At 31.5% G+C, this 24,441-nt stretch overlaps 1 long non-coding RNA gene across 1 annotated transcript; it reads right to left on the bottom strand.

Moving 5' to 3' along the window:
• Window positions 1-8,351: 8,351 nt before the first annotated feature.
• On the bottom strand, window positions 8,352-10,319 carry LOC109123773 (uncharacterized). Its single transcript, XR_009467785.1, has 2 exons — window positions 10,036-10,319; window positions 8,352-9,807 (listed from the first exon to the last, which is right to left on the bottom strand). It is a non-coding gene; the product is annotated as an uncharacterized LOC109123773 (long non-coding RNA).
• Window positions 10,320-24,441: the final 14,122 nt, after the last annotated feature.

Raw genomic sequence — 24,441 nt, 5'->3', positions numbered from 1 at the left:
AGAACAACATTAGTTTGTAGAAGAAAAAAAGTTTTTAAAAATAATGAAAAATAATATAAATTGTGTGAACACAAGGATAAAAATATTAAAATTTTCCAAAATATCGGATAAAAATATTGCTTTTGAGCCACTTTTGCAATTTTGCATTATTGATAATACACATGTTATGCACGTGTAGTAGTTTTGCTAAACGGAACAAATTATTGGAATGCTTTATAGATAATTGTAATAATTTTACGAAATTGAACAAATTATTAGAATGCTTTATAAAAAATGTGTTTTTTATATGTTTTTTTATAATGTGCAAAATTCATATTAATATCAATCCGTAATTCATTTTTTTTTTCAAAAAAAAAATTAACACACTAAAAAAAATCGGTAATATATTTATTTTTTAAAAACTGAAATTAAAAATATGATAATACCTCTAATTTTTTTTAATACTAGAATAAATCAAATTCAAAATTTATTTTAAGAGTTTTAATTTTTCAATGTATAGACATTTTTTTTAACAAGTTGAGTATAATTAAATTTAATTTAAGAAAAATTAATATGGTAATACTCATGTTTATATTTATAAGATATGTTCAAGATTTTATAAATTCAACATAACATTCATTCACAACTTGAAGAAGAATATTCAAATATAAAAAATTTATTACATATAATTGAAAGAAGTAGGAACAATGTAAATTTAAATTGTATACAATAAAATCTAATCATCTAAACTATAACCACTATAGTCATGACGACAAAGTGGACAATGAGAATGAAATGTAAACCAAGAAGTGATACAATGAGTATGATAAATGTGTTTGCAGACTGGGAGGATGATAATCTCATCCCCATCTGCATACGCATCTAAACATATACTACACTCTGAGTACATCTCATGCTCAGAAAACCTAGAAATAGGAAATAAATTTGTTGGAACTCCGTTGAGTTCTATATTCCCTATTTGATTATCTAGTTCATTATTATTTTGTTCATTGTTGGAATTTATATTGTGTGATTTAATACATAACCTTAAAATAAAATAACATATTAGTAATGTTACACTAATTGCCGAAACTATTAATACTATATAAGTAGACTTCATTGTCATCTTATCCCATTGAAAATGGATTGGATATGTGGCATGTACGGTCCCATATCGCACAAAATAAGAATAAAAAAGAATATGAACGAACATGTGTACTTGTAAAAAAAAAAATACAATAATAAGAACAACATTAGTTTTTAGAAGAAAAAACGTTTTTAAAAATAATAAAAAATAATATAAATTGTGTGAACGCAAGGATAAAAATATTAAAAATTTCCAAAATATCGGATAAAAATATTACATCTGAACCACTTTTGCAATTTTGCATTATCGATAATGCACAAGCTATGCACGTGTAGTAATTTTGCTAAATGGAACAAATTATTGGAATGTTTTATAGATAATGCACATCTTATGCACATATAATAGTTTTACTAAATTGAACAAATTATTGGAATGCTTATAAAAAAAAATGTGTTTTTTATATGTTTTTTAATAATGTGCAAAAAATCATATTAATATCAATCTGTAATTCATTAAAAAAAAAATTAACACACTAAAAAAGAAATCAGTAATCTATTTATTTTTTAAAAACTCAAATTAAAAATATGATAATAGCTTTAATTCTTTTTAATACTAGAATAAATAAAATTCAAAATTTATTTTAAGAGTTTTAATTTTTCAAGTGTATTGACATTTTTTTAATAAGTTAAGTATAATTAAATTTAATTTAAGAAAAATTCAAATAATAATACTCTTGTCCCAATGTTTATTTATATCTATAAGATATGTTAAAGATTTAATAAATTAAGCATAACATTCCTTCACAACTTGAAGAAGAATATTCAAACATAAAAAAATTTATTACATATAATTCAAAGAATATTCAAATATAAAAAATTTATTACATATAATTGAAGAAGTACGAACAATGTAAATTTAAATTGTATACAATAAGATCTAATCATGTAAACTATAATCACTATAGTCATGACAACAAAGTGGACAGTAAGAATGAGATGTAAACCAAGAAGTGATATAATGAGTATGATAAATTTGTTTGCAGACTTGGAGGATGATAATCTCATCCCTATCTGCAAAAGCATCTAAACATATACTACACTTTGAGTACATCTCATGCTCAGAAAACCTAGAAATAGGAAATAAATTTATTTGAACTCCGTTGAGTTTTATATTCCCTATTTGATTATCTAGTTCATTATTATTTTTTTCATTGTCTGAATCTATATTGTGTGATTTAATACATAGCCTTAAAATAAAATAACATATCAATAATGTTACACTAATTGCCACAACTATTAATGCTATATAAGTAGACTTCATTGTCATCTCATCCCATTGAAAATGGATCGGATATGTGGCATGTACGGTCCCCATATCGCACAAAATAAGAATAAAAAGGTATATGAACGAACATGTGTACTTGTAAAAAAAATACAATAATAAGAACAACATTAGTTTTTAGGAAAAAAAAGTTTTTAAAAATAAAAAAAATTAATATAAATTGTGTGAACGCAAAGATAAAAATATTAAAATTTTCCAAAATATCGGATAAAAATATTGCTTCTGAACCACTTTTGCAATTTTGCATTATTGATAATGCACATGCTATGCACGTGTAGTAGTTTTGCTAAATGGAACAAATTATTAGAATGTTTTATAGATAATGCCCATGTTATGCACGTGTTGTATTAGACCTCTATTTTCTAATGTCATCACTACACTCTTATTTCAAATTTTCAAATAACACCCAAGACCCATAAAAAGAAAGAGATTAATTGCAGAATGACCACAACACAATATTTTGATGCTTGCAATCCATCAATCATGCACTCATATGGAGTGTAAAAGTGAACTACAAATAATGCTATATATACCCATTTCCCAAAAGGTGAACAACAAATAAAGCTATATATACCCATTTCTCAAAAGGTTAAGGAAATGGATAGAGTAGAGACACGGGTGAATGAAATGAAAGAATCCCAGGTAGCAATGTTAGTTCATGAAGTGAATCATGAGGGCATTCTGATGCGCAAGACTGATGCGCAAAAAGAAAGACACCAACCCAAGACTAAGCGAGGTGTGCATTAGTAAGTGCAGCATAGTGCGCTTTATAATATTTGAAATATCAATAAACACAAATATATCGGAAATATCGATGGATATTTTGACAAAAATATCAATAAAGTAAAAATTATTTAAAATTCATGAAAATATTTGAAAAAACTATAAAAAAAATTATAAAATAAATAAAAAAAATCACGTTTTAAAGTTATTTTGTAAATGTAATTAACATAAATATTGTTATGAAAAAAAATATCTATATGCAATGATATATCGGTCTTAATATATAATTTATTATTTATCTTATCAAATTAATTTTAATTTATAAAATATTAGAATTTTATTATTATCATTATGTGGAACCCGTATTTCTCAGAATGCGTTCCACTCTATGGCGATACTCACTTTTTATTTTGTTTATGAAAAATTGATTTATTATAAAAAGACTTGGAGTCGCCACTTATTTTTATTTTATTTTTAAAAGGGTAAACAAAATAAGAAAGAAAATCCTAAGTGTGACTCCTTGTTTGGAAAAGCAGGTCTGTGAAAAACCGAATTAAGTCCGAGGGTCAGGTTACTTATAGGAAAGGTACGGTAAAGACCTTAACACTCCTCTAAGTTCCTAAAAATGGGTCTCTACTAAATATGATGAAGCAAACATGACAATTGATTGATTAAACGTGGATACTGAACAATAATCAAATGCATGACAACAAGACACGCATGATAACGAATGAATCAATAAACATCGTCGGTATGAGGCATACCTTAGTCACAAACTGAGTGCTATCATAAGATTTAATGTTAGTGCACAAGTACAGAATAATTGCATGTTGGTCACAGAATGAGGTAAGCTAATCAAGTATAGCAATCAAACAATCAATGAGAAAATCACATATGTTGGGTCCCACCGAAACCCAATCGATCTTGCATGAATTAATCGCACAAATTCCATTAGTTTGGAATTATGAAAATTGTCTTCGTGCTTATTAAGATTGAGAAAAATGGGAGATTATTTGAAAACCAGAGTGGACTTAAAACTGTTCGAGAGAAAATCGAATTATCGAAAGTTATTTGGAAATTAGAGTCTCAAGAATTCATTTGAAAATTAGAGTCTTGAGAATTAAATTTGAGGATTGGAAATTTGGAAACTGGATTTGAAAGAAATTGGAATTGGAAATTATTTGAGAAGCAAAACTTGTGAAAATTTTATTATATAAATTGGAATATTTGGAAATTGTTCGAATCGAATATGGAATTCTTTTGAAAATAAACAAATAAAATGATAATAATAATAAATAAATAAATAAATGTGAAAATTGGTATTTTGGAAATTGGAAACTAAATTTGGAAATTAGAAAATTTGAATTTCAGAAATTAAGAGTTAAATTCGAAAATTGGAATTTTGGAGGATTATTTAGAGAAAGAATTTTAAATAAATGAATAAGTGAATAAACAAATAAATAAAATAATAATAATAATGAAAATAATAATTAAATAAATGAACGTAAGTATTGGACATTTTGAAGTTGAAATTATCCTTATTTTTCATAAAATTAAAGTAGTTTTTACGTCACCTTCCAACACAAACAACCCTTAAAAACAGGACAGATTAATTCCCATGATGCATCATCAATAGGGAATCCATAACTAAGCAACATATTTGCTTTCTTTTGTTTACTTTTGTTTTTTTTCAAAGAGATGTGAAGTAATGAATCCAAATTATTCAGATTAATAGTAATGTTAACTCAATTTACATGAATATATACTTCCAACTAAAGTTTTTTCTTTTTCTTTTCAGGAAAATAAAAAGGAAAATTAATGAAAACTACAGACTGTTTATTCACCAAGAATCAATCAGCATGACATAGCTAGATCTCCACTTCAAAAACTGATACTGGAACAAATCTTTCAGAAAACCCCAAAAGAAGAAACCCTAAGAATAACCATTGAATGAAGAACACTTTGCATGAAAAAACCAGAATATTATTGTTGTTGAAGTCTACTTAGCTGGTATTTGCAGTACCCTCACACCCATGCATCTCCTCCTCTTCCGCCCAGAATCTTCGACTCCAATCTTAGAATTATTCGAGTCTTGAAATCTTGGGGAAGTCTCCGTTTTTCTTAGCTCCTCTTCTTCTTCTTCATGGCCGACTCCAATCTGCCCCGTCCTCCGTTTCTTCTCCATTTCCAACTTCTCCCATTCCAATTGAACGATGAGCCCAATATTACGTCTCCTGATTCTCTCCTTTTCCTCATCATCGCTGATTCCCATACGTTTCTGAGGTTCTTCTTCCAGAAATCCCCTCTGGAGAGCTTTTTGTCTCATTAAACACTCCCTATTTTCTCTGCATTTTTGTACAGCCTTTTTTAATGACTCGAAAGAAGGGTCTGAGTGGTCATTATTTTTATCATCCTTCTTCATGTCTTCCACTCTAAGAAACTTATCCCTCATCTGCTGTGGAATCTTTACAAGAGCAAAGAAACAAAGAAAGAAACTATATACACACTAGCACAAAGAATTAATATGTTTGTGTGAATTCTGATTCAGCTCTCTACCCAGTTCTTTTTCAGTTTTGACAACCTATTCTGCAATTTCCGTAACTTTCTTGATCATGGTGCCTGTGACAGGAAAGAAAGTAAAGCACACATCCTTCCAGTCAACACCTTCCCGGTCCGGTTAGCACATTCAGCAAGCGGATTTTTCCTCCTTCACTATTGTGATTCTGTGAGTATTTTCGGAATGTATTCTCAGAAATATGCCTGATTCCACTTCCTTACTTCATTGCTCTTGCAGTTTGTAATATTACACACAAGTCATACAGAAACAATTGGATAAAAAAGTTTGTAATAGTCAGGCCAAAGTCAACAAATTGAATATTTGCAAAAAAAAAAAAAAAAGAAATTAATTTAAAAAGTGATTTAGAGTTGATTATTGGGTTTTTCTAAAAACATTTCTAGTATAAAAAATGTTTGAGTCAAAACCCAAAATATTTCACAAAATAAAATTATAAATATAACTTTAGGCACAAAAATATCTTATATATTATCATGTTATAAAGAATGTTTTATTAGAAATTTTTATGAAATAATTTTCAAATGGTGAATTTAACTATTTTTCATGTTTTTTCTTAAAAAATAACTCATTTTTTACATAAACATTATCATTTCAAGTATTTACTTATAAGTTTTAAAAAAGATGATTATTTTTATAAGAAAATAATGAAGACATTTTTATTCAAATGATACAAAAAAAATGGTAAGAGGTTAAATTTCAAGAATTGGGTTTTCAAATATCCTTTTAATCAAACAGCTTTATAATTTTTCATCCTAAAATATAAAATTCATTTCAACTCAAACATGAATTTTATTTCCTATTTCTATATAGTTTCTAATTTATAAATCAAAAGTCAACAAATTAAATTTAGAATTTTAAAAACTTAGGTTATGTTTGGTTCCTAAAAAAATACGAAGAAAAAAAAAATTAAGGAAAATGGTTTTCTCTCTGTTTGGTTTCATTATAAAAAATATTTAAAAAATCAAATATTATTAAAATTAATTAGAAATTTATACATTTTAAAATCATTTAATCTTTTATATAATCGAAGAAAATAAGTAAAATGAGTTAAAATATATATATATATATATATAAATAATTTATTGGCTTTGAATCTATTTTTTATTCTCCTTCATTTTTTATTTCCTTTCGCTTTTCCTCCTTATTTCCTTTCCCTTATATTTTCTCTCAAATTTTCCTGATACCATACATAACCCTAATAATATAAAAGTTTTAAAAGAAAAAGTTAATTGAGAGGAGTAATAGTTAATTATAAAAGTAAAATTAAGAAGTTTAATGTACGGATTAAAATAATTTATAAATGTGATATAGTGAATATTTAATGTGGAATAAATGGTACATATTTGAAATTAAAAAAATGGAAATTAGAATAAATAAATGGAAGATGAATAAAAAATCCTATAAACAATCTTGATAAAGGATATGGATACAAGAATCAAGAAAATGAATAAAAAAAATTATAACTACAAAGATCACACCCTCTTCTTCATTGTTTTCATTATTCTTCCTTTGTTGTTATACTCAACTCGTAACTATGCTCTAATGCCATTTGTCATAGACTTTAAATATTTCTTAAACTTACATGCTACACTTAGATAATTAAGTCTCTTAAAAGTTTCTAAGTCAATCTTTCCCCGATCTTATCTGTCGATGCTAAGCAAAGCTACTTACACTTGCTGCTTATACTCATAAGGTAGGAGGACAAATAAATAATGCACACTTTGCTGCTTATACTCATAAGGTAGAGGACAAACAAATGATGCACACTTGAAGAGTTTGGAAGAATGGAAGCTTTATCACGCAAGAATGCTTTGCAAGACTCTCAAGTGCTTAGCGCCTTCACCAAATGAGTTTAACACATATTTATAAGCACCAAGAGAACTTTTTGGAACCCTGTTACATACAAGTTATGTACAAGAGTTCCCATGAATTTTCTAAAACATTCCATAATACTGACATTACATTGATGTCTCCAAGCTTCTCTAAAATTCTCTACACTTCCCCATTGATAGGGATACATAGATGATTCCAAGTGGTTCTAAAAGCTTCCTACTCTCTTATAAAAGCTCAATTGAAGAATCATTTAAGGTTGTGACAATCAGTTGTCTAGGGCCACCCACTTCTCTCACTCGAGGCATCAAGAAGCCCTTTTCTGAAGTTGCCCTCCAGACGAGAGAATCAAGGCCCTATTTTCCTCTGCCACTCTCAATCCTTGCAGGTACTTATCTAATCATGTTATTTATTTTTATTTATTTTTCTTTTTTTTGCAACCCCATTTGATTCCCAAGAAAATCCATCCCCCATTTGATTTCCAGGAAAATTGCTTCTTTTTTTTTTTTTGCTCCCTGTGTTTTCTAGATCTGGTCTAGGGGTCTCTTTGCTTTCATTTTCGAGCTAGGCCGAAGAACACAACCTTCGCCTGCAAATCATGATCGGATTACCAAATAGCATCTTATTTGTTTTTTTTTTAAAAAAATAATAATAAAAATTGGACAGATTTTGTATCCTGTGCGTGGGCTGGACTGGTAGGAAATATCAGGAAATTTCCCAAAAAATGGGTAAAATATATCAGTGATATTTCCGAAAAATTACCAAAAACTTCCAATAATCGATGAATATCGTGCCAGAGCAGGCCAATAAGCAAAATTTCAGACAAAAATCCCCGAAATTTTTTTAATATTTCAAACACTGTTTACAACATACCCAAGAAACAGACATTCTTATGCTCAAATACACGAGCAAGAGCAGATCCACAGAAGCAAATGGAGCGCTAAATAATGGACAAAAACGACTAAACACCAGTAGGACTCCAAACAAAACTGCAAAGTCCGAGGCTCAACAAGAGAATGACACCCACAAAGCAGAATAAGAGCAATAAGTTGCAGAGCTTGCCAACCCATGCGCAACAAAGGGCAGTGAAGAGAAGATAAACAGAGAAAAAGAAGGTTTTAATGGAAACATTGAAGACATAGTAACCATACCTGGGTAATCTCCACTCAAGCAATATGTGCTTTAGCTTCAAACAACTTTTATATACATATCAAGCCAACTATTTTTGTTGATGGCGTTATGTTATTCTAAGTACAAGGTTTGAAAGTGGTTACAAGACTAATGTTGAAAATTCCATGAAATTCTAATGAAATATCTTACTTGTTTTTTTAAAAAAAAATTGGACAGATTTTGTATCCTGTGCATTGAATTGTCGATATAAATGAAATAGTAGAGAACACTAATAAACCTTACGGCACAAGACTGGTTTTCACCATCACATAAAGTTGCTAACCTCAATAACTAATTCATTGACAGCATGGCATCCATGCAAGATGATAGCATGGTGCATATTGACATCTCAATTCCATGGTAATAAACAAGTGACCCTGTAGGTGAATATAAAATTCAACAGAATTTCATAGTCCGTTCAAGAAAGATGTATATCAATATTCAGATAACTGATGCATAGAATGCTATCTCTTTCCTCAACACATGAGCAACATCACAGCCACTTTGTATCAGGATGTAACAAATTTTTTTCTGCAAATAGATCTGGTGACCATTTGAAAGTCCTCAAATCATGCCATTGCTAACCCCAACAAATCATGGTTCAAAAGCCACTAACACTATTATCTAATTAACAAACCCAGTATTGAATGTCAGTCACACCAATTCTTAATCAATATATTAAATGTCTCTATCTGCAGATAGCACACCTCTAGTTCTGTGGTTAACCAACAAGAAGGACTGAATCACCAACTCAAGGTAGATTTATCTTACAACACAACCAAACCCCCACATTTTACTCATCAATTCCAACAGTATAAACTAACTAAACTCCTTTCCCTCACACAAGCAAATTATACCCAAATGCACTAAATTTGAGATTTAAACATTTCTTTGATGTTTCAATTGAGTTTTCACTGTTTAACCAAGTGCAATCTATATCAACCAAACACAGCCCAGCAAGACCTTATCTAATTCTCATACATCTATATCCAATTTCGCATTCAAAAAACAAATCATCAGAATATTTTAAGCTCGCATAAGAGACCCTGGCACTGAAACATCATCCTTCGGAACAGATCCGCCCTCTAATATTCCATTTTCCCTGCAACTCAACACACCCAAGCTCAACAACCAAAACACACCCTCTCAACACAGATCTAAAAATTCAACCGTTCACATCAACAAAAACATGCATATAAACAATAAAAATCAAAATCAAAAAACAAAAAACAAAACGCTACAACATACAGTAAGAAACAATCCCTCAAAATTGATGAACTACATTGAGCTCCACCTGAAAAAAATAAATAAATAAAAGAGAAAATCTCACCTTGCAATACAGAAAATCGCTCTGAATTGAAGAAACAATGAGTCCTCCAACAGAGTGACCAGCCTCAAAACCCTAACCCAACCATGACTTGTCCGTACAAACCCAGCTCAAGAATCTCGCAATTCCTAAAACTTCCGGCCCAAATCCAGCTCCCATCGCCACACCAAACCCTCCCCGAACTTCCCGTTGGAGCGCCGGAGCGACGACGAAGAGGAGAGAGAAAGAAAGAAGAAATCTAGAGAGTGTGTGAAAGAGTGGACTGTCGAGCGTTAATTGGAATGAAAGAAAACAAAAATAAAAATTTACGAATTGATTATTGGAAAAATAAAATGTCGCGATGCGACGCTGATATATGATAAAAACGTACTACCTGAATCGTATCCGTATGTCGGATACTCATGATGTCATGAATCACATCCTACAGGTGAAAGTGTGGTATGCACCATATTATCCTGCTTCTCAGAACATGTGATCAGTTTTTTTAATCTTATTTTTCTCAACTACAACTCGCTCAATATATTCCATTATCATTTATCCCATATGCTTTACGCAATTGAGATTTTATTAAAAAAATAAAAATAAAAATAATAATTCACTTTTTCTTTTTTTTTTTAATTGTAAATGATTCGTTACTTTATTTAAATTCTTTTATCTTAACACATTGATTTAATTATTACAAAATGATCACAAAGGATAACGCCTTATGCTTATAAAATTTAATAAAATATTGTTTAATAATTATTTTTTCTAATTATCAGGTTAGTGGGTAAATATGCTTTGAACAAAATTGTTATTTTTTATTTTCTCTAAATATTCTTGACGGGTGGAGGAAAAGATGAATTTCAAACCTAAAAAGTTATAAAAATTAGTGTATAATAGTTAAAATTTATTATGTAATGGTAAAAATATAGATAATGTTTTAAGTTTGTTTCGATTTTATTTAGAAAATTGTTAATCATAATATTACCTTACAAAATAGTGATTAATGATTTAATATATATTTATACTATCTATAAAAATACAAAATGTTTATCAAGAAAATTGAGTTGCGAAACGAATAGGTATCCTACATCTAAACTAAATTCTTTCTGATTAAAGAATTTCTTTCTAAATTATGAAATTCTCTAGAAGAAATACGACATTCTGCTTCTGACAGCAACATTCTATTGGGTGGTAGCCCTGCTTATGGGGTCAAATCAATACATTTTAAGAAAAAATATTTGAATAACACTTTTTCAAGAAATATTTGCCTATAAATCCATTAATTAATATTAATTTGATGTTACATAACCTACCACAGGACAACATATACCCTAGCCCAAGCCTAAATATTATCCCTCTACTAACCTGTTAATTTATATAAAATTGAAACCCTAAAAGAAAACACACTCAACCATCTCTACAAAATTGAAACCCTTAAAAAGAAAACACACCCAACCATCTCTCAAGAGAGAATACTCATTGCCCTACCATGAAAATGACTCCAATCTACCATTAAAACACCTCTACCCTATTCCGCTCTTCAAGTGTGTCATTATATTCTAATGGTTTTAGTGTTTTACTACAATTTTTGACGTTGTTTTAACCATCTCTTCAACTAATCTCTTAAATTCATTTCATGTTTTATGTTTTATGATTAAATTTTTATCCATTTTGATTTGCATCCGTCTTACCTTTTATGATTTACTATCTAGTGACTTATAAAAATTGACTTATCATTCCCCATAAAAGGACAAAAAAATTAGAAAAGAAACTAATATATTAATTAAAGTTAGAGTTTAATACACTTTACCTCATCAACTTATCTCGTGTTTTACACATTACCTCTTTAAGTTTAAAATCGAACACATTGCACCCCAAGCTTCTTAAATTGCAGCACTTTGCCTTTTTTGTTAAAAGATGTTAATTTAAGTGGATGGAAATGTCACGTGTTGTACACATGACTGACCAATGAATGATAGATTTGTAAATTTCTAAACCCAAAAGGCCACTCATCCCTCAATACTCGTCTTTCATTAATTCTGTAATACATTGCAACCTTATCCCTATTTAGCTATTGAGAAAATGTAAAAACAAAACGAATCAAAGTTCTTAAATTGTAATATCCATCGACCTCACTACAACTAGTTAACAAAGTTGAATAGAGATTTCAATTTCCTTCTAGAAACCAAATCAAAGAAAACCCATAACAACCCAAAATTTCAATCTCTCCTTTTTTTCGCCACTTTCTCAGCAACCAAACAACAAGAACATGTAAAGTCAAACCACCCAAATCCCACATTTCATCGAGCATTTCTCAAACAAAATCAATTTTGCTCAAATGGATACCCTTTAAAATCAACCCATAAACAAAAAAACAAAAACAAAACAAAACAAAAAAAACCAAAAAAATCATTCAAATAATCACACTAGAAAATGTCCATCTGTAGACTGCCAAAATTCAAAACTCTAAGCTCCTTTAGCTCATTTTACAGAGGTGGAAGATCTACCATGCCTAAGAAAACAATGTATGATTAGGGTTTGAAGATTGTAGTAAGAATAATGAGAATATAATAAGAAGACAAAAACAAAATGCTAAAACTACTAACCAAGAGGAGGAAAATTCTGAAAATTGCACCACAAATAGGGTTAGAGCTGCAATGTGTTGTAGACGAAAATGAAAATGAAGATTGAGGAAGAAAAAGAGAGTTGTTTAGGGATTTTTGGGTTTGGGGCTTTTTGGGCTTGAAAATTTACAAATCTACCCTTCATTAGTTAGTCACATGTACAATATGTGAGATTTTCGTCCACTTAAACTAAGACCGTCCAATGAAAAAGGCATAGTGTTGCAATTTAAGAAGCTTGGGGTGCAATATGTTCGATTTTAAACCTAAATGGGCAATGTGCAAAACACGGGATAGATTGATGGGGTAAAGTGTATTAAACCCTTAAAGTTTTCATTCATCATTATATTCAAAGTCATGTCCAAAACATCAAATAAAACCTTTTTCATAAATATTATAAGAATAATTTTCCTAAGTTTTTAACTTTTATGTGTGTTTTTATTATTTTAATCATATCTTATTATGTATTTGACAATACCCGATTTATTTTACCTTATATGATTAATTATTATGTATTTGATAGAGTTAATTTACTTGCTTTGTATATTTTTGTTAGTATTTTTCATATTGTTTTTAAATTTGATTAAAATTATTTTGATACATGAGTTATAATAAATTTAGCATCAAATGTATAAAAGTAGTAAGTTTAGGATTTTTGGTTTCTAATACATCTTTATCTTAAAGAGGAAACTTATGATTTACAACATTATATGGTTATTGGCTCACGTGTATGACACGTAGACACTTATTAGTTAATGTTAAGAGTGGAAATGGAACCCCCAAGTAACTTTGGGTATATAGATCAACTTAAAGAGCATCCAAGGTATGTTTTAGAATTTAATTTCTATTATAAATACATCAATTTGTGTGTCCATTAGTGAAAATTATTTTTATTTTTTTTCCCATATCATATAATATTATTAACATGTTGAGAAATAAATATGGAAATTAGGCAAGTAAATACAACACCCATTTTGCAAAATTAGAAGAAAAATATGCTTAAAGAATCTATATTTATTATTGGGATATTGACCCCTCATCAGATTAATTTATCCTAAGAGCTACATTTTAATGTAATATGTTTAAAACTTGTGAGTTTAATGTAGTAAAAAAAAAAAAAAAAAAAAAGGGAAAAACATAGGTGTAAAAAGAAAAAAAAAAATGCGAAAGGAATTCCTTGATCCAAAATTTTTTAATTGTAAATCATAAATAAAATGTTATTGAGATCATTTTGATGCAATGAGGCCAACATCACCTCCTAGAAGAGTGAGCCCAGAGAAAGAAGTGCCAAAACTTGATTATAAACACGTGAAAATAGGGTTAGAGGGTGGAGGATGTCCGATGGGAACAGTTCCCATAAGTAGGACTACTAAAGATGATCTCATTAGAGCCAAATTGTATTCAGAAATGCATGCTTCGAAAATTAATCCTCTTACTGACGAGGAACCTGGCAAACATGTAAGTTATAATTTCGTTATAACAACATAATTGATTAATGTTTAGTGTATTTGCAATTTTTTTTAAAAAAATTACAATTATTTTCTTTTGTTTGTGAGAAAGGTTGATTTATGTTGAAAATCTTAGGATTGATGGAAGTACGAAAAAAGAGAAGAAGAAAAACAATTCAATTGACATTTACTTTGTATTGCACAGTTTGTTGTGGCTCAAACTACCGCAAATATCGATTTTGATGGAGTTGGAGCGATGCTTAGCGTATGGAATCTTCCGGCTGAAAGCTTAGAAGCTGGGTGGACGGTGAGTGGACAAAAGAAAAATTAATGATTTTAGTTCACACATTCACACCTCATTGCTTTGGTATATATATCCTTAAGATCTTCGGCTCAGTTAGCAAATGTGTTCTCATTTATTTGTTCATTTTGTGTTTCAGGTGAATCCGGGTTTATATGGTGGTGATAATAGAACCAGAAATTGAACCTTTGGAAGAATACATGTTGACATTGTTTGTTCCACCATGAACAGGCTGGTCAAGCACATTGTTTCAACACACCATGTGGATTTATACAATCTTCAGCAGATATACCTGTGGACATGGTTATCGAACCAGTTTCAAGATATGGTGAAAAACCGTACGGAATAACCTTATCAATTTAGCAGGTATGCATGACATTTTTCTTCTTTTTTACTTGTTGGAATTAGCGATAAAATTAAGTTCATCACCTCTATTTTCCTCATTAATGTAGGACACGATTAATCTGAACTGGTATCTTCAATACGATGACAATCGTACCGTGATAGGGTGGTGGCCAAGTCGAATATTCACCAATTTAGGAAGCACGGCTACGGGAGCAGAATGGGGAGGAGAGGTATTCAGCCCACCGAATGTCCCTAGTCCAGGAATGGGCTCCGGTCATGGGATAAAGTTGGACACCAATTATGATGCATTTTTCGCACAAGCCAATATTGTAGTAAATAATACGATTATAAAACCTCCTAAGGACCTAAAGCTGTTTGCTGATAGTTTTAATTTCGATATAACCAATAAAGAAGATGTTGGAGGTGAACCTGGTTATCTGATCCTTTATGGGGGTGTTTCTGGTGCAACTGGAAATTGATATTTAGTTTACTTTCTGGATCAAATGTACTTTCTCTACTCATTTTATGAATAAATATATGCTCCTATAATCCTACTTGGGCTGATGTCTTGATTCCATAATTATGTACATTCTTGATTCTTTCAAAATTATTTTATATTATGTAATACATTACAAAAAGCTTTTCATAATGAATACAAATGAATGTACAGAAATTGTAATTTCGTCCCATCAAAAGGTCGGGTAGTGTTGGAGCTGTTTGGTACAAATCCACGCATCATCTGACCACACAATCTCTAAATTTTGAGCTTTCAACTTCCTTGGAACATGGATCATCTGATCTGGAAGAAGGGTCCGACGAGCACTGGAGCTAGCCACTGAGAATTCAAGAGATTCAAAAGCTTGTTTTGAAATGTTTGTCTTTGAATTTGTAATATCTAGTGGATGGGAGATCACTGATATAAGCCAGTCTGCAACCTCTCCTGGCTCGCCATTTGGTGCACACATTGACCAATGTGTCACACTCATAGGCATGCAAAAATTCATTTGAATCAACATAGAACATATACCTTATATTCCTCTCAGTTCCTACAACTGCAAGAACTGAAACCCCCAAGGTGTTCTTCAAATAATAATGAGCCACACGGCTGCCCCGCTTCGGACAAATTACTTGTTCTCATATTGAGAGAAATGTCTATTGAAAGGTGGATTAAGACGGGATGAACTGTATTTTCTCGCCCGGATATCCAAATTGCTTAATATTGATTTTCCTAGCAAGGAAACTGGAGACTCTCAACCAAATTAAAATCGGCACAAGAGAAGTCAATTGCAGGTGATCTTGTTTAACATCTTATGAGGGGCAAAGGAAATAGTCATTGTTTCTTCAAGAAGATGATTGTTGAGGATGGGTTCGGACCGCATAATTGGGTCTCCTTTGGGATAGACTGGATGGAGAAAAGGGTGATCATACACATAGGAATTCATGCAGGTGGAAGGTGGAAGGAAAGGAACTGAAGGTAGTGAGGATGAAGGTTGGGGATATGGGTTTGACGGAGGAGATTTTGATGGAAAGTTTTGGAAAAGTTTTGGGTGGCTATGCATGCACGGGCCACATGCACATGGGCAGTATGGTGGTGGATAGGTGGAACTAGCAACGTGGTTGAGAAGTGGGTCCAATGCAGCTTCTTTCTCCGCATCATGCCCAGAAACAGAAAGACTCCCAAGGTGATGAACCCCTCGGGCTTAAGGGTAGCTAATGCCAAAGCTTCTTCTGGTACAAATTAGCAAGAGAGCTACATCACTTTGCCAGCTCCGGATGAGGTGTGCACAGTGACTCTTAAGTGTTGCAAGGTGGCCACGCGAGCCATCTAGAGGTGGGGCCCGGGGCTTAGGTGACTGTTAATGGTATGGGCGATTGCAATGAATCAAAACTTTTGATTTCTACTGCATGTCAATTGACCTATTTTTCCTTGAAGAGGTGATCTGATCACCCGGGATTTAGCTACATTTTAGCATATGAGATGCAACTTCTTTCCCTCGTGAACCTCAATCAAAAGCTTGCACTGGGCTCACTAACGAAACCAACCCAGGTGTTTTGTATTCCACAAGCCTTGACCTTCGTGAAGCCTATCTGAGAGATATCCATACAATCTGCTTCTGGACCCCGCTCTGTGGAGCTAAACCCCACAGCGAAATGAATCAATCTCAGCTTTGGCCAGCAAAGAGAAAGAGATGACCACTCATTTCATATCCTCCATCTATAGCATCGACTATATTTCCACCCATTTATTTGATACAGGATCACAAATTTCACCAGAAACATTGAACTGAAGGAGAGCATTCAACAATCTCCTTATTTCAAAAGGCGCAGTCTCATATAACAGATTGGAATCCCAAATCCACCCAGAAGTCACTCCGACATCATGAATCATTGAGACACATACTCATGCACACTAGAAAAGTTACCAATAATAGGGGAAGACAAAAATAGGAAGGAAACCAATGAAGCAAAACATTAAAACAAATAAAGAAAACACCAAATGAAGCTCCCTTTCATGGGTCATCAGTGAGCTTCCTAACTGGTGGGAGAAACCAAAATGGACTTTAAATATAAATAGTTGGATGAATAAATAAATAAACATGGTTGCAAGCATCTTACATAGAAACCAAGACAGGGCCAAAGAAACAGAGTAGGATGGTACAAAAATGGGAGAGTATAGAGTATGCAACTACTGTACCTAAACGACTCCCTTTGAGCAAGGATTGCTTGGCTTCAAGCACTTGATTCCATAGCTTCTTCAAACTTAGCAAAAGTCCCCATCTGCTTCTTTGGTTCTCCCTTTTTTCACATTCTCTCAAAACCTCTCTGCTGAAAACCTTCTTCCTCCTCTCCCATTCTCTCAGTCAGTACTCCGTTTTTCTTCCCGTCCAAGCCTCCACCAGCTCTACTGCTCTCCGTTTAGAGATGTTTTCATTCTAACCACCACAATGATGAGGTAGCAATGTCTTTGGCCATGCGTACCATGCAGCCCACTCTCTCTCACTGAGATCGTTCCCTACTCCTCTGTAGAGATGGTGTCATTAACCTACCCAAAAAAACCAAGTTTCCTGAGTGGCAAGAAAGTGGTGACAAAAATCCCATAAAATGCAATCAATAAAAGTACTTAAAAAAAAAAAATTGTAGGGTCTACAAATGGACATTTTTGTAAATAATTGGATAACTCATTAAAAATGTACGTATTTCAAATTATTTTTAAACAGATAAAAATAATACTAATTTAAAATATTTGAGATTCTTTTTTCTAAATATTTTCATATTAATGAATCAAATCTCATTTTTCCCTATTTTATATACAATTATATAAACATATATTATAAATTAAATTAAATAAAATTATTGTAAATAAATAGATTTAATTTTTGTATCTTTTGTATAATAACTATATAAAATATATAAATAAAATTATTAATATTTTAAAATAAAAAATATTTATACATATATCATCATTCATTTATTTTGCTCAACTTAAATTTGAATTCAAAAATACAATCTTTCCGATTATTAATCATACAATCCTCAAATTTTTAATATAAAAATTAATATTATTTTCTATCTTGGTTACTTGGAAGACTTGTACAAAGATAGGAAGGGACAGAAAAAGGTAAGGTTTGTTGGTTTCATCACAAGCAGGAAGTCATGTGTGTAATTCCAGGGCTGGATCCACAACCAAGAGAAGTGGTCATCACGTCCCATGTTTAGGTGATTAGTGTGGAGTGTATTGATGGTCCTGCAATGGTTTTGACTCCTAAGCATTACAAGAAATGCTTAGTTGTTGTTACACATACAATGTCATCTGGAATTCATTTGTGTTCTAGGCAGTTTAAGAACAATAAGGTCAAGCCCTTCATTCTAACTAAGTTACATGGGTATCCAAAATTGAAGTCATTGCTTTGCAAAGGTGGAGTTGATATGCAGTCTCAGTTGGAGGTCTGAAGGATGTTCAGGAAGTTCGAGACCAGCTCATCTTCCAATCAGATTCCACAAAGAGCATTGACTGGCAGCAAGTTGGCGCAACTCATTGGGAACCACCTCTTGAACCTGCACATGGAGGGAAAAACATAAGTCCAAATGTGCTGAAATCTTTGTACATATGTAAATATTATGCTGGAATTAGTGGATCAGAGCAAAAGACATCCTCTCTTAGTGAATCTATTGATAAGAATACCAGTGCCGAGAAGCACTCGGGAAAAGAAAACTAGGTGAGATTTCCAAGGCAACTATGGAGTTCAGTGGGTACAGATTTCCACTCAACCAATCAAACACTGTTCTATGTGGTTGTAAGTTGAAGAAGACATAATGGGTAATTGGCATAGTAATGCACGCCACCTACCTCTCAATCAATGCCCCACTCATGCATGGCCACCCTCCAGTGTACCACCTTGAAGTAAATGTGCCTGTCATCCTCTTAATTCTTCGTCGTTTGATGTCAAAATTTAATTTTCAAAACTTTAATTTTTAAATAATCTTTGAAACTCCGATTTTCAAATAATTTTCAAAACTCTAAATTTCAAATTTAATTTTCAAAACTTTAATTTTAAAATAAATTTCAAATATAATTTTCAAAACTTCAATTTTCAAATAATTTTCAAAACTTCAATTTTCAGGTGTGGACCCCGCATTTCGGCTGATGCGTTTCCTACTTGACAACGAGCTCGATTTTCATTTCGAAAAATGGTTTTTATTGATTAAGAAAAATTGACTTGGAGTCGCCACTTATTTTTGTTTTATTTTTAAAGGGTAAACAAAATAAGAAAGAAAAACCCTAAGTATGACTCCTTATTTTGGAAAAGGCGGACTGCGAAAAACCGGATCAGGTTCGGGGGTCGGTTACTTATCGGGAAGGTACGGTAAAGACCGTAGCACCCCTTTGAGTCCCTAAAGTCGGGTCTCTACTAATAAAATAAAGCTGACGTGGCAATTGACTAGTAAATCAATGAATATCCTGAATGATCATGCACACATAAAAGTCGAGACATGCATAGACAACGATTAGAGGAAAATGGGTACGTACCTGGGCAACGAGCCACCGTGCGCTATCGAGAGAGAGGGTTAGTGCACAATTAAGGAATAATAGCATGCATGTCATAGAGCAGAATAAGATCAATCATGCACGGCAGTTAAATTAATCAATCAATCAATTATAAAGTCACTTATATGGGGCCCCCCCACCAAAGCCCGTTTATTTGGCATGAATTAATTTCATAAACTCCATTATTCGGAATTACGGGATTGAATCTATGCTTATTTCAAAACATTTTAAAAAACAAAAAAGTTGTGAAAATTACTTGCTAGAAAGAAAGATGACAACAAAATTTTATTGGAAATGGGACTCTTGGGTGATCTTAAAAACTCTAAGGATGAAAGATAGGATGCTTTGAAATGGTTTAAAAAAGAAGTTATAAAACAAGGATCCGGACATGCCTGATGGGGGAAGTTGAATCGCCCCCCTTTCCCATCCGGCGTCAGATGTCGAATGTGAGACATCCGGAGAAGGAAGGATGTCGATGGACAGAATTCCGGATGCGAGGCATCCGGAAAAGGTAGGACTTCGGTCGGACAAGATTCCGGATGCGAGGCATCCGGAGAAGGTGGAATGGCGGTTGGACAGAAATTCTGGATGTGAGACATCCGAAGAAGGGAATGGCGGCCGGGCAGGATTTCGAATGTGAGACATTCGAAGAAGGTGGAATGGCGGCGGGACAGGATTCCGAATGTGAGACATCCGGAGAAGGGAAATGCTGCCTGGCAAGATTCCAAATGTGAGACATCCGGAGAAGGTGGAAAGGCGGCTGGACAGAGTTCTGGATGTGAGACATCCGGAGAAGGTTGACTTTGGCCGGACAGGGATTCCGGATGTGATACATCCGGAAAAGGTGGGACTTCGACCGGATAGGACTCCGGATGTGAGACTTCCGGAGAAGGTGGGATGCGCTTGCAAGAGAATAGAGATAAGGGTCATGCAGAGTGAAGACATGTGCATGGACATAAACACAATGGGCAGGCCACCAGCAGACGTGCCTCCACGTCTAGCCGATGAATATGCCTGGTAGCATGCAACCTTGGGTGTTTGCTGACTGTGAAAGCTTGGAGAAAACTGAAAAGGTTTGTTCTCATCATCACTGAAAACCCAGATTCTAGCCACAAGGTTAAGAGCCTTGAAGTTTCACGGAAAGCAGTTGAGACTTTGGAGCCTTAAGTATGCACTCAGGGAGGAAAAGAAAACAAGGGGGTAACAGAATAGCAACAAGAAGAAGAACATGAAGACTTTAACCAGCATATCGGACCCATTTCATCGTATCATCCATGGGTCCAACACCCAGTGAGTTAAGATGGAAAAATACTCGTCAGAATAGGGTATAAAACACAGCAGACTCTTCCAATATTTAATCAGCAGTCACCAAAACAGAACAACCCAACAAGCAGAAATGAAAAATCACTGAGAACCAGACTTGGACAGTTTGAAAAAAAAAGAAAATATACAAAAAAAACAAATGGTCATACCTGGAAATCTCTCTTCTCAGCTCTGTGTCCTGGACTCTTCCCAGCAACTCTACGCCCCTCTGTTCTCAGCTTCCTCTCTAAGTTCCCGCCAATACTCCTTTACTCTCGAACTCCCCGAAAAAAAACTCCTCTTCCTCCCGTTCCTAGCCCTCATTTCTCCCCTTTCTTTTTCTTTCCTCTTCTTTCTTTTTTTGTGTCTTCTCCCGCAAGCCACCCTTCTGCCCCCGCTGTTCACTAGTCAGCAAGCATGGCTTGCCCAACCACTCTCTCTGCTGTTGCACGCCTATTGCAGCCGTCTTTCCTTCTCTCTCATCTACGCCCCTTAACGGCCTGCGGGACCCCCTTCCAGAGAGTTCCTCCACGTGTCAAAGTCCTACTACAGCTACAAAAAGCGAGGTTGATTCTTTACGGCCACTAAGGATGTGACATGTGGCCCGCTAGGACAGTGACACCTGGCTAAAGATGTGATCTGCAAAAACAAATAGAGAAAAAGCGACCCATGCCAAAATGGGGGTCTACATCAGGTTTAATTTCCAAAACTTTAATTTTCAAAATTCCAATTGTCCAAATTTAATTTTCAAAACTCTAGTTTTCCTAAGAATTTTAAATTCCACTTTGGTTTTCAAATAATTTTAAGTTGTTTATTTTCTTTTTCCTTCCTTAGGGTTTAGGGTCACCAAAAATCTCGTTTTAATAAACTTGTCACATTTCCTTTCAGGTAAGCATTTTTACAAATTTTCGTTGATTTTAAGATAATTTCTCGTTTTTCTCGATTTTTAATAAACATGAATGAATTTTTATAATTCCACAATAATGGAAATTATGGAATTAATTCGTGCAAAAATCAATTAGGCTTTGGTGGGGCCCCACATATGAGTTTTCTCTTATATTTATTAATTGCTATGCTTAGTAAACATTGCTTTATTTTTGTCCTACTCTATGACATGCATGTGATTATTTTGTACTTGAACTAACCTTGTTTTCATGATGACATTATTATTTCCTGTTAAGGTACACTCCCAATCCCACTTTGTTATTTATTCTCCATGCAAGATTGACTTCCAGTGTATGATTATTCTTTGGTAACTTGACTCCCGGACCCAAACTCGGTTTTTTACAAACTTTTTTTTTTTCAAGAGTCATACTTAGGGTTTTTCTTTCTTATTTTGTTTTTACCTTATAAAAATAAAACAAAAATAAGTGACTACTCCAAGTCTTTTATAAAAATCATATTTTTCAATAAATAAAAAGCGAGTAGCGCCATCAAGTGGGAATGCATGGAGTAAAATGTAAGGTCCACAACTTATCATTTCATTCCAATCAATTGACAACTAGACTCTTCTATGTCGATGTTTCATTTCTTTCGGATATTTTATCATTATTATTATTATTTTATTTAGGATTTTTTTTTCTCTAGAAGCATTATAAAGTAAGAATTTGAAAAAAAAAAGTTTATTATAGTAATAATAAGTTAAAAATAAATTCATATTCTTGATAATAAATAAACCAATAATAAATTTGTATTTATTATATAATATTATAGTTATTTAATATAATAACAAATAAAATTTATAGTAAGAGTTTTTCAAATATAAAATGTTTTACAATATGGTTGTACTTTGATATATAGTATAAAATTAAATAAATAAACAATTATTTTATATTAAATAAATTAATCATAATTAAAATAATTAAATATTACTAAAATTATTATTTATTATTTGTTATTTAATAAACAATCTTATTACTTTTTGAATTGGTAATTATGATTAAATAGGATTTGTTTAATAATATTTCCTCTTAAAATTCTAGGAAATAAAAAAATATATAAATCTTATTTAAATAGGATTTTTTTGAACAATATTTCCTAAACTTTTAAAAAACTAAAATAAGAATCCTACCGGGTGTTTGCTTCTAGAGAGAAAAAAAAATCAAATATTAAAATAAAAAAAAATATCTAAAAGGAAGGGAAATAATAATTTAAAATTAAAAATTTTAAAAATTTATTTTCCTTGATTTTTTTCTTAATAAAAATGATTAATTAGTCTAATTTTAAAAAATGATTAACCATTACTAATTTTAAGTGTATTGTATTATTTTTTAGATGAATATGACAAATAAAAAAATAAAAAAATAAAAACAAAGAGTTTATTTATTTTATGGGCATAGAAGAACTCATCTCAATTTTTTTTCAAATAAAATTATTTATTTATTATTTAATAAATAAATAAGAAATATTAGTATAAAAATATTAATTATTTTTTTAAATGATTAATAATTTAAAAAATATTTCTTTTAATATTAATTTTATTAAAATTATTTTATATCAATTAAATTTAAAGTAAGAAATTAATTTATTTTTCTATATTTCTTTTATTTTTAAAATTTAAATTAAAGAATCATATTTTCAATTTAAAAGTTTATCTATTAAAATTAATTTAAAATTAAAATAAAATGAAATTATTCATTTTTTAAAAATAGAAAAATTAATACATAAAAAGAAATCAGTAATAAATTTATTTTTTAAAAACTCAAATTAAAAAAAATGATCATAGATTTAATTTTTTTAATGAATAAATAAAATTCAAAATTTATTTTAAGTGTTTAATTTTTCAAGTTCATAAAATTTTTTTTTAACAAGTTAAGTATAATAAAATATGATTTAAGAAAAATTAATATGATAATACTCCATGTTTATTTATATCAATATGATATGTTAAAGATTTTATAAATTAAGCATAACATTCCTTCACAACTTGAAAAAGAATATTCAAATATAAAAAATTTATTACATATAATTCAAAAGAAATAGGAACAATGTAAATTTAAATTGTGTATAATAATCTAAACTATAACCAACGACAAAGTGGACAGTGAGAATGAGATGTAAACCAAGAAGTGATACAATGAATATGATAAATGTGTCTGCAGACTGGGAGGATGATAATCTCATCCCCATTTGCAAACCCATCTAAACATATACTAGACTCTGAGTACATCTCAAGCTCAGAAAACTTAGAAATAGGAAATAAATTTATTTGAACTCCATTGAGTTCTATATTCCGTATTTGATTATCTAGTTCATTATTATTTTATTCATTGTCTGAATCTATATTGTGTGATTTAATACATAGCCTTAAAATAAAATAACATATCAGTAATATTACACTAATTGCAACAACTATTAATA

This window comes from Vitis vinifera, chromosome 2 (assembly GCF_030704535.1).
Source record: "Vitis vinifera cultivar Pinot Noir 40024 chromosome 2, ASM3070453v1".
In the NCBI taxonomy this organism is placed as follows: Eukaryota; Viridiplantae; Streptophyta; class Magnoliopsida; order Vitales; family Vitaceae; genus Vitis; species Vitis vinifera.
The sequence above is the reverse complement of the archived record's forward strand: the minus strand, read 5'-3'. Positions and strand labels throughout refer to the sequence as shown.